Source organism: Scardinius erythrophthalmus (assembly GCF_964197995.2).
Source record: "Scardinius erythrophthalmus genome assembly, chromosome: 4".
NCBI lineage: Eukaryota > Metazoa > Chordata > Actinopteri > Cypriniformes > Leuciscidae > Scardinius > Scardinius erythrophthalmus.
Genome location: NC_138224.1, coordinates 37,651,696 through 37,666,351, shown reverse-complemented (window position 1 = coordinate 37,666,351; position 14,656 = coordinate 37,651,696). Strand labels below are relative to the sequence as shown.

Genomic DNA, 14,656 nt, shown 5'->3' with positions numbered 1-14,656 from the left:
CTGAGGAGATCTGCTAGCTTGTTTACACAGAGCGCTGTGAGTCTGACAGGCGAATGGCTGGACCAATCGCGTGCCGGTCAGTCGAAATGGGGCTTCCCATTGACAAATGATCAGCATTTGTGTACATTTCTAAGCTTTTTGATTGGTTCTATACAACGTGTAACACCATATTTGGAGAGCACAGATGTTTCAGGGGATACCCGGGAAATGATCAGAGGTGATGAAGAGGAGTTGAGAAAAGCAATATTCATTTCCAGCGAATTTAGTAAATCTTTGTAAACTTTAATAGTCATTTAAATACCTTTACTCAATTATCTGGACTACGAAACTTTAGGAGATTATTTTTGAATGTCTGTTCTTTGAAATTTAGCACAAAAAAATAAGTAAAATAAGTATTTGAGCACCCTGCTATTTTGCAAGTTCTCCCACTTAGAAATCATGGAGGGTACTGAAATTGTCATCGTAGGTGCATGTCCACTGTGAGAGACATAATCTAAAAAAAAAAAAAATCCAGAAATCACAATGTATGATTTTTTAACTATTTGTATGATACAGCTGCAAATAAATATTTGAACACCTGAGAAAATCAATGTTAATATTTGGTACAGTAGCCTTTGTTTGCAATTACAGAGGTCAAACGTTTCCTGTAGTTTTTCACCAGGTTTGCACACACTGCAGGAGGGATTTTGGCCCACTCCTCCACACAGATCTTCTCTAGATCAGTCAGGTTTCTGGGCTGTCGCTGAGAAACACGGGTCTCTATTGGGTTTAGGTCTGGAGACTGGCTAGGCCATGCCAGAACCTTGATATGCTTCTTACAGAGCCACTCCTTGGTTATCCTGGCTGTGTGCTTCGGGTCATTGTCATGTTGGAAGACCCAGCCTCAACCCATCTTCAATGCTCTAACTGAGGGAAGGAGGTTGTTCCCCAAAATCTTGCAATACATGGCCCCGGTCATCCTCTCCTTAATACAGTGCAGTCGCCCTGTCCCATGTGCAGAAAAACACCCCCAAAGCATGATGCTACCACCCCCATGCTTCACAGTAGGGATGGTGTTCTTGGGATGGTACTCATCATTCTTCTTCCTCCAAACACGTTTAGTGGAATTATGACCAAAAAGTTCTATTTTGGTCTCATCTGACCACATGACTTTCTCCCATGACTCCTCTGGATCATCCAAATGGTCATTGGCAAACTTAAGACGGGCCTTGACATGTGCTGGTTTAAGCAAAGGAACCTTCCGTGCCATGCATGATTTCAAACCATGACATCTTAGTGTATTACCAACAGTAACCTTGGAAACGGTGGTCCCAGCTCTTTTCAGGTCATTGACCAGCTCCTCCCGTGTAGTTCTGGGCTGATTTATCACCTTTCTTAGGATCATTGAGACCCCACGAGGTGAGATCTTGCATGTAGCCCCAGTCCGAGGGAGATTGACAGTCATGTTTAGCTTCTTCCATTTTCTAATGATTGCTCCAACAGTGGACCTTTTTTCACCAAGCTGCTTGGCAATTTCCCCGTAGCCCTTTCCAGCCTTGTGGAGGTGTACAATTTTGTCTCTAGTGTCTTTGGACAGCTCTTTGGTCTTGGCCATGTTAGTAGTTGGATTCTTACTGATTGTATGGGGTGGACAGGTGTCTTTATGCAGCTAACGACCTCAAACAGGTGCATCTAATTTAGGATAATAAATGGAGTGGAGGTGGACATTTTAAAGGCAGACTAACAGGTCTTTGAGGGTCAGAATTCTAGCTGATAGACAGGTGTTCAAATACTTATGCAGCTGTATCATACAAATAAATAGTTAAAAAATCATATATTGTGATTTCTGGATTTTTTTTTTTTTAGATCATGTCTCTCACAGTGGACATGCACCTACGATGACAATTTCAGACCCCTCCATGATTTCCAAGTGGGATAACTTGCAAAATAGCAGGGTGTTCAAATACTTATTTTCCTCACTGTGTATATATATATATATATATATATATATATATATATATATATATATATATATATATATATATATATATATCATGAGTTTGCATACATTATGAGATTTTATACACAGGAAAAAATAACCTACAAGGTTGAATATCTTAATTTTTTGTTATTTATAGGCCTAGGCCTGAGGGATGAAACGAGAGTTAAATTCAACAAGAAAAAGAGGAAAACATAAAGCAGTAAGCCAATTTTGCTTGTGGATGAAAATGTTTGGATATAAAATAAAGAAATGAACAACATATTCAAGAGATGATAATTTTGGGATTTCGTAATAAAAATAAATAATATCGTTAAGGATAAAACGGTGGGTCACATTAGTAGGGTTAAATATAAGAACTTAAATCAACTCTAAATGTATTCACAAAATAAATGGGCAGCAGTTTCTTCAAAAAGACCACAAAATGAGCAAGTTTAATCAATATCAAGATATTTACAGATAGATGAATTAAGCGTGTCGTTCAAATCTTTTAAGTTTTTGCACGTGTGATAACGGGTCGTAGGTCACATGATAACATCAACATGGCAGATGTCCGTTTCGCATTTATACTTAACGAGACCAGGCTATATATCCTACTCTTTTAGCGCTCGTTAAGTAAGTACTTATTTAAATTAAGTACCTACTCATTAAGTATGCGGTTTCGAACGCAGCCTTGCTAAACCACCCCACCGCTAAACCAAGCCCCCAGTGGATTAGAGCAAATAAGGTAAAGCGGTTGAAAATGCCCATTGTGGTTTGAAAATGCCCCAATGATAGACAAACACCCACTAGTGTTCTGCAGAGATACATGCCTGAATGATCTTGTGCTCATAAACTACAAATCACTGTTAGTTCAATGTCACTGTCTCCACCCCTGTGTGCTGTTGGCTTTCATCAAAATTTCAATGCTGATCCAACACAATTTAAACACTGATATGTCAATCTCAACCAAAATTATGGTTTGGATCAAAACTCAACATTGTATCAATGTCCCCATGCTATATGTGCGATTTATTTCAACACTTTACTTACTTTGAAAATTAATGTATGTTAGTAGATTTAGAAACAATAAATTAAATGTAAGTAAAAAGCATGCTAAAAACAGAAATAGGCCTACATTATATGCACCATTGTTTGAAACTCAGAGAGTTAATGTCAAACACACAAGACTTCCGTATGTGTTTTCTCTCTAATAAGGAAGCATCAATTAAAGGTATTGTGGAGGATGTTTCCGAATTTTAGAAAGGAACCGCCCTCTCTACTTGCACATGCGCAACACTCTACCTGCTCCCGAGAGGGAACGCCTATTAAACGAGCCCAGTTCTCCTCGTGCACGCTCTGTTTACAATTTGCTGTCGGCATCGCTCATGCTTACTTTCCAAAAGAAGATTTGCACTTTTTCCACTATGACATGAGGGAGGAGGGGCGGGGACGCAATGATAAGACGATCACTCGGATGGATCTCATCTCACCCATATTTATGTACAAAAAGTTTCACCGCAAATAACACTACTACTTAAAAATCTGGCCACCTTAATAACTACTAACGATGCAAATTACAAAATAAATAAACTAATCTTCCCTGGAAAGTTACAATATAGACGTAGATAACTTTTACTAGCAGTGATTTGCCAAACTTTACCTGTCGAGTAGAAACTTCGCGACTGAGGCATCAGTGGGAAGCCCAACCTGTGCTTTCAGCGCACGCCATCGTGTGAATGAATCTCCCAAAAACACACTGGTCTCGTTTCTATCTTCTGCGGCCTTTCTCTTCTCATACACCTCGTAGACTTTTTTGCTCTTGCGACGAAAGTGCGCATGCGCAGAAAGCGAAAACTACCTAGGGACAAGCACGTACGAGGGCCTTACGTAAACATTACCAGAATGATTGACAATTAGGAGGACCAATAGTCTTGATGATCCACCCAGAAAAAGAAAATCCTCCACTATACCTTTAACTACTGAGAAGCCCACAAGTATGGGATGAATATAGTATCAAAATGATTAACACGTGCAATCACTATAATCCATGAACTTGTTAAAAGGTTGCAGATATGTTTTACACTATCTACAACCAAATGCCTTTCAACTTGCGTGTGCAAAATTCTAAATTGAATGAATGTGTAGCAGTTTGTACAAATAGAGACATTTGTGAATACAAATGTTTTCTTTTGTATTAGTGTATCATAATTTGCGCATGCAACAAAGAAGATGTGCGTTTGTGGATGAGGTGACATGCATGCATTCATTGACTTCTTTTCTGAGTCGATCTCATTTGATTCATTTTGATTTTGAGACTTTCTTTTCACGGTTTTAAAAGCATTTCACAACCCACACACAAACAACTACAAATTAATAGGCCTGGTGCTAATTATTAATGTGTGCACAACTACCCATCTATTTGACAAATTCACAAATACGCATTTACATTTAAACTAATACAATACAACTTGTGTGCAAAATCCAGAAATGCATGAATGTGCAGCATTTTGTACAAATAGAGACATAGTTGTTGAAACAAAACCTTGATATTGTATTAATGTAGGTCAGAATTTGTGCATGCATCAAGTAAGATGCGCATTTGTGGATCAGGTGACACGCGTGTATTCATCGACTCGTTTCTGAGTCGATCCTATTTGATTCATTTGGATTTTGAGACTTTCATTTCGCAGGTTCAGCCGTGCACGATCCACACACACACACACACACAGCTGTCTGAGAAAACCTGCTACCACTAGATGGCAGTATGTGCTAAAACAGACAACAGCACCGTAATCAAACGTTCTTTTCTCATATAATACGCTTAATGTGGCTTAAAGGAACTGTATGTAAGATTGTGGCCAAAACTTGTACTGCAATCACTTTCAAATTACTGTAGAGCGGTGTAAAAAAGTGATATTGAAGCACCAAATTTAGTACACAATATAGGCCTACTTTATTAATAAAGCATACTTTGTAGAGGCAAACAGATTATGAACAACACCTATAATGTGTGTGTGTGTGTGTATGTGTGTGTGTGTGTGTGTGTGTGTGCGTGCGTGCGTGCGTGCGTGCGTGCGTGCGTGCGTGTGCGTGTGTGTGTGTGTGTGCGCGTGCTTGTGTGGTTTAATGGCTGTCATTGGAGTGTACTTAAATTTGTCCACGAAAATGTCTTACGATTTCAGGATAATTTCTTAATATATTGCAACAAATCAATCAGTCCAATGAAAACAATCCAGTGAACGAACGAAGTTTTAAAAAAGTGTAATTTGGCATCACTGCTAGCAGTGGCGGATACAGAACGTCATTAATAGGTGGGCCTGGTGAATATACTGTACGGAGGGGCCTCGTTTTTTTTTTAAGCTTATACACACCTGATTCCCGGGCTCCCTATTAGAGCTTTCACACTGCGCGCAGATGCGGTCTGGCGATGCGTTCCAGTAGCGGTGCGGTGTGGTACAGCAGTGCAGAGATCGTTTCCGCACAGAGTCTATTTTTGCTGTGCTGCACGCGCTGAATTAAAGTGACAGCGCATGGTTCGTGGTTAAAATGAACACAGATTGACATGAAAAATATAATAATCTCACCATAAATGCGTTTAAATAAATAAAATGTAGTAATCTCACCATAAATGCATTTAATTTAATTATACTCTATTTCACAGTCATCTCTTTTAGGCTACTTTAAGACCGGGGTAAAGCAAGGAAAACTACAATTTACCTCAACAAGGTGACATAATGAACAACACTCGTCGCATTCATGGAGGTGAAAAAACAAGTTATTTGTGACATGTAAGATTTATTGTATTAAAACTTAAGTGCAAAAGAAAAGGCATGAGAGTCGGCTGTTTTTGTCAATTTTAAGTTTTAATTTAAAAACTTTGTGATTTTAATATAAGTACTACTACATGGTTAAATATTTTACCACTTGCTTGAGCAACTTAATATATCTATAGAAGTAGCACTGAATAATACGTTGTTTAAATTGTGTTAAAATGTTTATTAAAGAGTGTATACATGCGTACAAAGAGAATCGCAATGCTGACAAAACTTTTTTTAAATATAAGTTGCTGTATAACTTCTGGATTTGAACAGTGGTGAAGTACTGAATCTCAGTACTTAAAGGAGCTGTATGTAAGAAATGTAATCATAAAATGGCCCTGATATGTCACTAGACATTAAGAAATCATGTTCATTTCAAATACTTATATCACTGACAACAGTAGTACGGCCAGGATATTGTCATTTAAAAAGTAAAGTTGCAGCCCTCAACTGATGTTGTCATCTTGTGTTTTGGCCTGAAGCGCCACCCTCCACCTATCTACCAATCACGAAGTCAGTAGTGTTTCAGCATCCGGGTTGCCAGCTCAGCTCTAGTTACCACAGCTGCAGCTACAAACGTGTCAGTCTACGTTCATGCTGGATCCTGCAGCCTATCTGGCAACCTCGAGTCAGGGGGGAGGGGGAGGGGATACACCGCTCTACAGTAATTTGAAAGTGATTGCAGTACCAGTTTTGGCCACAATCTTACATACGGCTCCTTTAAGTAAAAGCACAAATAACCAGAGACATATTTACTTAAGTAAAAGTAGAAGTACCACAATGAAAACCCTACTTAAGTAAAAAGTACCTGATTTTAAATTTACTTTAAGTATTAAAAGAAAAAGTACTTGCATTACAATTTATTCTCTTAATATCTATATTCTAATAATTAGGGTGGTAACAGTATGAAACCGAAATCGCGACACACACCCTATTTGAACTTAACATTATACAATACCTACACCACAAAACTAGTTGAGGATAATGTTAAATTCTTTCAAATTGGGCAATCCCAGCATTATGGACGTGACATTTGCAGTAAAAACTTCAAATATAAATTCTCAGAAAAAGCATTTAATACATATTGAAACGGTTTATATCCATACTCCCTTAATAAAGGAGTCCAGACATTAGAAAAATATCAGTCCACAGACACATGCGTTTTATATTTATGAAATAGGCTACACATGCCACAACGGACGTGACACACACACAAAAAAATCTTTAAATTTTAGGTGCCAAAATATTTTTTTGTAATTCTGTGAATTACACTGCGCAAACCAAAAGTAATACTAACGTTACCAACCGGATGAAGAAGGGTTGGCTCTCCACAGAACATAAAATATGAATTTTATTTTTCATGTTTGCATTTCTGAAAAAATGAGCCACTAACGTTAAGTGTCTCAGGCATGACATGGTCCAGAAGTATATCATCATCTAGATGTGTGTGTTTTTTTTTTTAAGTGTGTCAATGATAGCTGTTTAGCCGTAGCTCAGTTAGGTTGCTGCTGCGTCGGAAAACTTTTGGTCCGAAACGCGCCCGCGGTGTTGCGTGATAGCATCACTGGACTGACACGTGATATGTCGACATAATATTTTTATTTTATAGCTATTTTTCGTAGCTGCTGTACATAAATGTCCTGATTGTCCTCAGGAAACTATTAAAATGAAATTATTTATTAATTAATTATTATTAAAATTAAAAATTGTAATTGTTTTTATTAATCTGATTGGGTGGGCCACCGATCAATCTTGGTGGGCACCCATAAATCCGCGCCTGACTGCTAGACTGTCACGCGCCGGTTCGCAATCGCATCTTTCTAAAATTCAAACAGAAACAAATACGTGGTCTGTTTTTTACCAGGCAGTAGCTCAGTCGAGTTTATCAAAGTTAGTCGAGATTATCTTTGTCATTACAAAGACTTATAAATATCTTGGTGTGTTACTTGACACACACCTTACATACCAGGATCACATTTCTAATTTAACAAAAAAGCTGAATCAGAAACTTTATGTGGATAACAAGATTAGATCATATCTTTCCTCTTCTGTTTCTGAAACTTATCTACATGCAATTGTGTTTTCAACAATGTCCTACTGTCTTCCAATCTGGTCTCTTACCACTAAGGGAATAACTGAACCAATAGCACGATTATACTATCGAGCTCTCAAGATCCACAGTAATCTTCCAAAGTGGTCCCACCATTGCATTGCACTCACATGCTCAAGCGCTCTGACTTTCCAGAAATATATAAACAGTCACGCTATTACATTTTATTTTCAGATTCAAAATAGCACTTCACCAACACTTGCTACACTTCTTCCAATACACAATATAAGACCATTACGCCTTAGTAGGTCAGTTTCACAGGCACTTATTCCAGTCCCCCCATACAAAAACAACTATGGTCAGAAATCCTTTTTTCATACGGAATGATATTCCCCATCACATCAGAACATTACCATACAGATGGAACTCAACCAGAATGCCTATTACCGCCGCGCCAGCCACCGCGGCAAAACTTCCGTGGTAAAAATAAACCAGTCGCATTTCTAAGTAATTTGCGAAATGACCACCAGGTGGCGCAAAGGGATATTGTGTAAAACAGCAGCAATTGCTGCATTTTTTTTCAATTGCCTTAAGTGGAGTTAATGTCAATTAACAGTAAGGATGAAAACTACAACTATAGTAAACAGAATAGAACATTTTTATAAGGCCAGAAAAATAGAATAACAAGTTAAAAATAGAGACGATAACAATATAACCTGTATTTCATATTGTAGGCCTAGACGTCGGTGGGCGACACGCCTATTCCCTGGGGAGCAGTGCGATAAAACACACACACAAAAAGAAAACCCCACAAAAACAAATGTAATACCAAAAATAACAAACAAAAGTAAATTATGTGCAATGAAGCTGATTATTTGTACTATTCTATTGAAGAATGAGAAGAATGAAGAGCATTTCCCGCTCGTGTGAGCGAACGCACATTGGAACGTTTGGTCATTTCGCATCAAGTAAAGTAATGGCCGAGTTGTAGAACTTACGTTTCGATCATTTAGATGACACGGGTTCAAATCCCGAATCAACTTGAACTACTGTAATTTTTATATTAGCCTATTAATGCATTTTATAGCCTATTATTGATGCAGAGAGATTTGTCTTCTAAAACTCTGTTACACCATAGTTTTTTTGCTTATATTTATAAAATAAAATTACCATGCATTTACATTTTACACCAAGGAACAAATATTATGCAATAACTTTACATCTGTAGCCTATAATAATTACAATCGCAATTTCAAAAGCATTTCTGTAAAAAAAAAAATTATACATATATCAATGCTAATTAAATAGACCAGTGTTTCTCAACCGGGGGTATGCGGACCCCTAGTGGTCCGTGGCATAATTGCAGGGGGTCCGTAAAACCATTTAAAAATATATATTTTTTAAATATCCTAAAATTATTTTTTAGCTTTATTGCTTAGTATTACTAAAACCAGAATTAAGGTTGAAATTACAAATTATTTTAAATTACCTCATGTGCGTTTTTATTTTTGCCGCGATTTGCCGCCATTTGACTCAATCCAGTATGTTTACAGCGCGTTGATTTCAGTCAGAGAACTGTCACATAGGGGAGAGCAGCAAACATGGACAGGTGGCTTAAAAAAAATTATGGGCCATCTACCAGCGGGTCTGACACAAGACAAGACAATTCCAGCCCACCAGAAAAGCGAATTAAAAAGGACAGAACAAAAGCACGTCAATATCAAGACAGTTACAAAATGTTTGGGTTTACCACAACAACGACTGAGCCTCCACAGCCATTATGTTTTCTGTGTGGTGAGATCCTGTCTAACCACGCAATGAAACCATCCCATTTACAGCGACATCTGACAACGAGACATGCTTCATATGTAGGTAAATCTGCAGACTTTTTCTATAGAAAACTTTCTGAATTTCGGAAAAGCCAAGACACACTAAAAGAGGCAACACAGATGAACAGTTCTTCCCTGCTTGCTTCATATGAGGTATCTTTGCTTGTAGCCAAATCGAAAAAACCATACTCAGTTGCTGAGGAATTAATTGTGCCAGCAGCTGCCATCTTAGCAGAAACGATGTTAGACAAGAAGGCAGCTGAAGCAATTAAAACAGTGCCTTTATCCAACGACACTGTATGCCGTCGGATTGATGATATGTCTGCGGATATCCTTGCGCAAGTGGTGGAAAAATTAAAGCGGTCTGACTATTTTGCTTTACAATTAGATGAGTCAACTGACGTTAGTGGCAAATCAAAACTGGTAGCGTTTGTTCGCTTCAAGGACACATATAATATCACCGAACATATTCTTTTCTGCAAGCCAATGCTGGCCAGAACCACCGGCGAGGATGTTTTTTAATGTTGTGGACTCTTTTTTCACGGAGCACTCGTTGAACTGGCAGCGCTGCTCACATATCTGCACTGACGGTGCAGCATCAATGACGGGGCGCACCCGTGGATTCCTCGCACGCGTGAAACAGGTAAACCCTGGCATTAAGACAGTTCACTGCATAATTCACAGGGAAGCTTTAGCTTCAAAACGTATGTGCCCCAAATTACACAAAGTCCTTAATGATGCTGTCAAAATCATCAACTTCATTAAATCCCGACCTTTAAATGCCAGACTGTTTGAAAAACTATGTGATGGAGCAAATTCTGAACACCAGCAATTATTGCTTCACACTGATATACGCTGGCTCTCAAGGGGAAAAACACTCCAGAGACTGTTTGAGTTACGGGATCAAGTCAGTGACTTTCTTACTGAGCACTTGCATTCACTTGCACCACTGCTGAAGAACAACAGCTGGCTGGCATATTTAGCTTACCTGGCAGATGTTTTCAGCAGGCTGAATGACTTGAACTTGGAATTGCAAGGTAAAGACACAACTGTCCTACACCTGTATGATCGAGTGTCAGGGTTCATGAAGAAAATTGAGCTCTGGTGTCAGAAATGCCAGAATGGGGATGTCAGTAGTTTCCCTCAGCTGGACATGTGCCTTGTTAATGTTAGAGCTGAAAAAGTGAGCATTCTGCAGACAGTACAAGCACACTTGGACAAACTTTCCTCTGAGTTCAGATCATATTTTCCTGACATTGAGGTTCATAATTCTGCACTTGACTGGATAAGGAACCCTTTTGTGGCTACCTGCACCCAGACCGCTCCTGTTACTCTCCAGGAAAGACTTATTGATTTGTCCTCAGATAGGGGTTTGAAAATAATGTTTTCAGAAACATCACTGACACAGTTTTGGTGCAATGTTGAAAAGGAGTACCCTGATGTTGGGAAACATGCTCTGTATGAACTGCTGCCTTTTGGATCAACCTATCTGTGTGAGGTCACATTTTCAGCCATGGCACACATAAAAACAAAACAGAGAAACAGACTCAGCTTGGAGAGGAACCTTATTGCTGCTGTTGCTACACTTCACCCCAGGATGCAAAAGCTTATTTCACTGCATGAAAAGAGGTGTATCCGGACCAGTATACTCCTGTATACACTGCTGAAATTCGGAAGAATCCAGGAGTATACTGACCGGATAGCTCAAATTCCATGGGTCTGTATATTCCGTATACATCCGAAATGATACCAAATCGGATGTATGTTGTGGACGTATACTTCCATGCTACAGCCATTTGTTGCCATGGCAAGTAATCCCTCAAAGGTTTTTTCAAGAGAACATTTTCACACCTTTGTGCACCTTTTGGCCTTCCCCCCTATTGGTCCTTTTCTTTTAAAACCACTCCCATTAACCAGACCACTATTGGAGGACAGGACACATTGAAAACCCAGGAAAGTGATTTGATTGGTTACTTTTAGAACATAACCCACCCTAGGCCTTATCGCACAGTGATTTGATTGGTTATAGGCCAGCTATGCAGATATTGCTCAGTATACACTAACCCCCCCCTTCCCCCAATTTTAATACATTCAAATATAATTTTAAAAACACACACAAAGAACAATGAGAAAGTCTGACATTTTTGTTAAGGTAAATAAAACATTCCAAAAAGCATTATAAACAAGCATTAAAAGGGAATGGGGGAACAAAAATATTTGAAGGGATGAAAATGTAAAGGAACAAAAACAAATATAACATGAACATTCCAAAGAACATTATAAACATACATTAAAATGAATGGGGAAAAAGAAATGTGAACAAAGGTGTAAAGGAATAAAATACAAAACGTGGAGATAAGCAACATGCACATCAAAAAGGAACAAATATACAAATCAATATCAGAGATCAATAAATAAGAAATATAGAAATTAAATTTTATATAAAATATATGTAAATATTCATTTTCAAACTGCCATGATGCACTGGTGGTGTGACATGTAGCGTGGGTCAGCCTCTAGTCTGGTTTGTAGTACCTGGCAGAGAGCAGATAACTCTGTGGTTCTGTTTGGTGGAGACCTCAGCATCCACACTGGCCTTCCATCAACAATAGCATCTTCATCAGACATCAGTTCTATTGTTGCAGTCTTCCACAGTTCCCTTTATGTGTTGGGTTTGTACAACACTGGACCTGGTCTCCAGCAACTGCAAAACATGACAGTAATTTAACCACTAAAACACAAAGAGGAGGACAGTTACATTCTGAAGAAGAAAAAAACAACAACTGCTTAACCAGTTTCTTAACTTACCCGTCTCTTTCTTTGACGGTTCTTTGCAGTGTTCTTCATAGTGTTTCTTTTCTTGGCCTTTTCAGGCTGAGCCAAAGAATACTTCCTCCGCAAAGTCTCAAAATACGTCTTGCAACCTGTTGAATAAATCATAAATAAATGTAATGCCAATAAAACTAAGTAAAATAGAGGACATTAAAATGATTACAACATCTTTAAGATTACCTTTTGCACATTCAGGGTCAACGTCTGTAAAAGTTGTCCTTAATTCTTCGAAGAGGTAAGTGGTCACAACCAGGTTATGTGATGAATTTATTCTGGGGGAAAAAGTTGCAGGCATCATTAATGAAATTCAGTTTTGGTATTTCAAATCCATATAGTAGTAGATTAAACTAACATTTACAGTATACAATACGCAGTCTTAGCCGGTTTGTGGATCGTATTTGTGTGGGTTGTTCTCTGAATTATGGAGGCATCTTACAGATTCCTGTAAAGTTTGAAATTAAAAAGCGTTTAAGTGGATTCACAATCTGCAAGAACCACAAAACTGAATTTTCAGTTTGAATAAGTTGGCCATCACAGTAAACATAAGAGACAAAACATATCTGTTCATAAATCTTTAAGATGTCACTCAGCGCCTCTGATATCTTACCGGTTTGTGCCGCCTTCTGCCTATACAAGGCCACCAGTGCTGGTGTATGTTGGTCAAGCACAGCATAGAACTGGTTCCGTATGTTGACGTTTGTGATGCGTTGGAACTCAGCACAAAGCTACAAAACCAAAAACAAACAAAAATAATTATATAAAAAGACTTATACTCAATTTGCAACAGAAAACACATTTGTGATGCAACATGTTCAGTTACATTACATTGTTGAGCAACATGGTCACATGCAAAGTGATAGTTCTTACACACAGTGAATAGTGACATTTGCTGTTCCATTTGAATGTGATACATATTAAAAATTTGGCAGTGAAATATGTGTGAAGAGTGGCAGAAAAGAGAAGTGAGTCTGTTTTACCTGTGATTCAATCCGAAGAGCCGGCCATTTCCCCAAGAAGTCCTTCACCTGCACAGATAAAACAATCAATATGAAACCAGTCAAATTATGCAATCAACCTCTTTACAAATTAATGATACAAAATTTCAAGTGAATGTAACTTACCGATAAAGTTGCTCTCTGGTGACAATGTAGGTCTGCACATGCACACAAAAACAGACAGCAAGAGATTTAATTCGGATTTAATTTTTAAGAGACGTTTGATTGATGCTAATGAATTAGGCTCCAAATAAAAGAAATGGTGAAAAATAGTTACAGCCTAAATTAACATTTGAGTCACCTTGATTTTGGGGGATGCTCACTGCACTCCTTCCACTTAAACCTATAATGAAAAAAGACGTTTGTAAAGGTTTAATAAAAACTTGCAGAGTTCATTCGGTAACTATTATGTCCATAACCTTAAATTTGTTTGAGTAAAAGTTAACGTAACTGCTAACGTTAGCCACTAGCTCATTTGGGTGCATGTAGATAACATCACATTGAACTTGCCAGAGCAGAGCACTTAACACAAACAGCAGCAACACACTCAAAAATAGAAGGACTATCGCTTGCTGAAAAGAGTTATTGACTAACGTTAACATTATTGCCCTGCCACGACATTAACAGTAACGTTACACAGGATATTCTGTCACTAGCAGGCGGACTGACGGCAATCGCGCCCGCGGCACCGCGCGTGCAACTTAAAAATAGCCTCGTCTAACAGTCAAAATATCACGTGTAATATGATATTCTTACAATATTACAACAAGCAAAGTAGTTTTGAAGTGTTTTGGTTTACTTACAAGTTGTTTCATTCTTGATACCACGTCGCTCGAGAGGGTAGCCATCTTGGATAGATTTTTCAGGTAACGTCAGCTGCACGTCATGACGTCATATCACGTGATCAACAGTACACTTTAAAATAGTGAGTGAACCAGCGGTGTTCACTCAGAAATGCTGAGGCACACAGACATAAAAATACATATTTGTTCATAGACATTAATAGTTTAAAGGTGGATTAACTCAGCAAGAGATTTTAACTGTAGTGAGCTCAGTCTTCAATTAAGAGGAGTAGAAAAGCTCAGGTTCCTTCTACCTTTTTAATAAATATCAAGTCACCTTTATTTATACAGCGCTTTTTACAATACAGATTGTTTCAAAGTAGCTTTACA

General features: G+C 38.3%; 1 long non-coding RNA gene across 1 annotated transcript; it reads right to left on the bottom strand.

Moving 5' to 3' along the window:
* Positions 1-12,869: 12,869 nt before the first annotated feature.
* LOC308689039 lies at positions 12,870-13,681 on the bottom strand. The gene is made up of 3 exons (XR_014029952.1): positions 13,611-13,681; positions 13,467-13,514; positions 12,870-13,214 (listed from the first exon to the last, which is right to left on the bottom strand). It is a non-coding gene; the product is annotated as an uncharacterized lncRNA (long non-coding RNA).
* Between the last annotated feature and the right edge of the window lie 975 nt (positions 13,682-14,656).